The following is a 3769-nucleotide window of genomic DNA, read 5'->3' on the forward strand; positions in this document are numbered from 1 at the left end:
AGTCCGAAGCCAGGAGCCAGGGACTCCTTCTGGGTCTCCCATGCGAGTGCAGGGGCCCAAGCACTCGCGCCATCTTCTGCTGCTTTCCCAGGCCACAGCAGAGACGGATCGGAAGGGGAGTAGCTGGGCCTAGAACAGGCGCCCCTATTGCATGCAGGCCCCACAAACCGTGGTTTCACCGTCCCCTGGCCTGCAGTGTTGTGTCTTTTCTGGAAGCCCTCCCTGGTCTCAGGAGCTGTCACCCTGGCCCTGCCCTGCTCTCCCCTGGGGAATGGGGTGCCCCAAAGCCAGGCCAGGGGCTGCGGGCAGCAGTGGGCAGCACCTGCCCTCTGCCCTTGCGCAGTGCTGGTGAGGCCACCGAGGGCCAGGCACCAGGCAGATGGTCAGAGGCCTCACGGAACACGGCCAGGCCCTGCCCCGGAGCATGGGAGGAGCCCTGGGGCTGGACCCCAAGCCAGAACCTCCCTGCCTGGGCCTTGGCAGCTGCCCTGGGACCCCCAGCCAGGGGTGCAGAGCCCCGCAGGGTCCTGGCAGGCTGGGGGCAGCTCTCACGCCCTGGCCCTCCCCACAGCCTGAGGCTGCCTGGCTCCTGAGGGTAAGCTGCCTGCCCTGGAGGGGCAGGGAGTACAGGGGTGAGTGTAGCCGAGCCGGCGTGGCAGGCAGGACACGGGGGCGGGGGGAGACTGTGTGCACGTCTGTGAATGGAGGCCCCTCCCGTGCCGAGGCTGGGTCTGCACGCGGGGAGCTGAGGGCTCTGACCTGCAGCTCTGAGGGCCTTCGGAGGGAGCCGCACCCGGTGCCGCCAGGAGCAGGTGCGGCAAGGGCAGCCCCGCGGCTGTGCTCAATGACCCTGCCCACCCCGCCCGAGAGCTGGGGGCTCCGGTGCAGCTGGGCCCCGCAGCCTCCAGCCTGGAGCTGGCTCAACCGGGCCCTGCGGCTTCTGACCTGGAGCTGGCTCAGCTGGGCCCCGCAGCTCTGGCCTGGAGCAGCTCAGCCAGAACCCATCATTGCTCACCTACAACTGGATGAGCCGGGCCAGGCCCTGGTTCACCACAAGCCTGAGGTGAGTGCTGGGCTTTGTGCAGTGGTGGTGACCGGGAGGACAGAGCCTCGGGCTGGCCAGGGGGAGGGGGAAGGCGCCCTGAGGGCTGCACAAAACCTTCTGAGTCCGGGCAGGTGTTGTGCGGTCAGGTGGGGGAGCCAGGCCTGGGACAGGCCCTTCCCTGGGACCTCAGAACGGGGACGGCAGGAGGAAGGCACTGGTGACAGGGGCTGGGGGCCTGAGGTGTGGGCTGCGAGGCCCTTGGCTGGTCTGGGGCCCCTGGGCACCTCTGGCCTCTGGTCATTGGATGAGGTTATCCTGCCTTCTAGAGAAACGAGAGGGGCTCCTGGGAGCCAGGGGGATGGGACCTGCAGGTTGGGGAGATGGCCCGGGGGCGCGAGCTGGTGGGGCGGCTGCGCTCTGGGGGCTCAGGGCTGACGGAGGGGGTGACGGGAGGGGGGAGCAGGTGGCGGGGAGGGTGCAGATGGGTGCAGAGTTTGGGGCGTGCTCTGATGTTTTGGGTTAGAAGTAGTGATGGACACAGCTGTGCGAAGGCAGAGTTGTGTGCAGAACTCAATCCCGCAGCGCTGCCCTCGACAAACCAGGAGGTGGCGCTGTGGGCGCGTGGCTGAGGGCGGGCAGGGCCTCAAGGCCCCTCCAGGGTCCCACTGCTGCAGGGCTCTCAGAGGCGAGGCCAGGAGCCCCACCCTGAAGGTCCTGGGCACCCAGGCTGGGGTCGCAGACGGGGCCCCTGGACGTGAGCGAGCAGGAAAGGCTGCGGTCCAGCCCCCAGGACTCCAACCACAGCTCTGAGAGGGGCCCCCCCCCCCCCCGACCTGGCCGCAGGGAGGCTGGGAAGGAGCCGCCGCCATCCCGAGGGTGTCCACCAGAGGGCGCGCTGAGGAGCAGGTGCTGCCCTTGGTGACCAGGAGCTCCCTGAGCAGCCTGGCCCGGCCCCTGTGGACAGTAGGTCTCTGAGAGGCAGTGACAGAGCGCGAGCGGGAGGCCTTCCATCCACTGGTTCACTGCCCGCATGGCTGAAACAGCGGGGACTGGGCCAGGGTGAAGCCAGGATCCCAGAACTCCATCTGGGTGTCCACGTGGGTGCAGGGCCCGTGCACTGGGGCCTCCTCTGCTGCTGTCCCAGGCGCGCAGCAGGGAGCTGGATCGGCCTGGTTGCTGTGGCCATCTGCGGAGTGAACCAGGGATAGAACGTCTCTGTCTCTAACGCTGAACTTCCAACAAATAAAAAAATTCTGTATTCAAACCCAAAAGAGCAGGAATCTGGATCGGAGCAGAGCCGCAGACTTGAATCAGCATTATTATGGGATGCTGGAAGCCACGCTGGGCTTAACCCTCTGGTGCACAGTGCCAGCACTAGCAACTCAGTCTGCAACCTCCGGGTCGGGGACTGGGGTCCAGGGGCTCTGAGATCTGGCCGCTGCCCCTGGACTGTTCCGAGCAGACATGGAGGCTCCTGGGAGCTGGTTTCACAGGAGGCTTCGCGCTGTGGCCGGCACAGCCCCGCAGGGTTCAGAGGAGACCACAGGGTCAGTGGGGGAGCCGTGACCAGCTCGGGATGGGAGCAGGAAGTGGCCTCACGGGCCTGGCTCTGTGACAGGCACAGGACGGGCATCCTGGGGGACGCAGGCTGTGGAGGAAGTGGCTGTGTGAGGGAGGGGAGCACCCGGAGCCCAGTGACTGGGCGACTCCGGGGCAGGGCTGGGTGTCGGGGAGGCCACCAAGGCGAGGCAGCCCCCAGGTTCATGTCCGTCCTGCAGCGTCCAGCCAGATACCCATGGACACTGGGCCGTCCTCTGAGACCAGGCTGGCCCTGTGAATTAATGTGAACGTCCAAGGGAGGAGAAACCGGGCTCCTCCTGGACCCGCGCTGAGTTCTAGGTGCCCGGCACCAGCCAAGACGACCGGGCTCAGCAGCCACAGGGGGAGTTCGGCTCGGGAAGCAGGCAGCCCAGCGGCCGTCACTCCCTGCTAGACCTGCGTGCACACCCCGCCCTGCACCGGGACCGACCGAGACTGCCCTGCCGTGGCAGCAGAACCTGCACGGTCCCTCCCCCTAGCCGTGGCCGCTCACTGGGCCTGCGCGGTCCCACAGACGCCTCGGGCTGTGGTGCTGTCTGTGGCTGCAGGGCCCTAGCCTGGCCTTGGCCGTGAGTGGTGAACTCAGCCTTGGGTCCGGGTGCCGAGTGGCAGGGGCGCTGCTGCCCCTGTGCTGGCCACACCGGCGAGGGGCAGGCAGCCCGCACGCTGGGGGCCCTCTCACCGTGGGTGTCTGCTGGGGCCCTGTGGTGACAGCCATGGCGTCTGGGTCATGGGCAGCTGGTGAGGGGCAGTCACCTGTCCAGGATGGTGGCCAGGACCTCGGGGACCCTGTGCTTGGGCTGCCCTTCCTCTGCAGGGCATTCAGGGCCTTGGTGGAAGGCGGGGCCAGGCTGTACTGCACTGAGGGGTGGGGCCGGCCCCTCAGCACTGCTCCCATGGGGGCAGAGACACAGAGGCTCCCCTTCCCCAGTGACCCAGAGCTGACTCCTCGGGGCCTCTCCAGGGTCCAGGTCCCCTCAGCCGCTCACGGTCCAGGTGACCCCAGCATAGGGGACCTCCCCTGAGTGCTACCCAGCCAAACCCTGTGCTGAGCCACATGGAGGCTGGGGCTTCGTGGGACCCGAGCTGTCGCCCAGGGAGTGTGGCCATGGCAGCTGCACACGG

Source organism: Oryctolagus cuniculus, chromosome 19 (assembly GCF_051225735.1).
Source record: "Oryctolagus cuniculus isolate XC-2025 breed Fujian yellow rabbit chromosome 19, ASM5122573v1, whole genome shotgun sequence".
NCBI lineage: Eukaryota > Metazoa > Chordata > Mammalia > Lagomorpha > Leporidae > Oryctolagus > Oryctolagus cuniculus.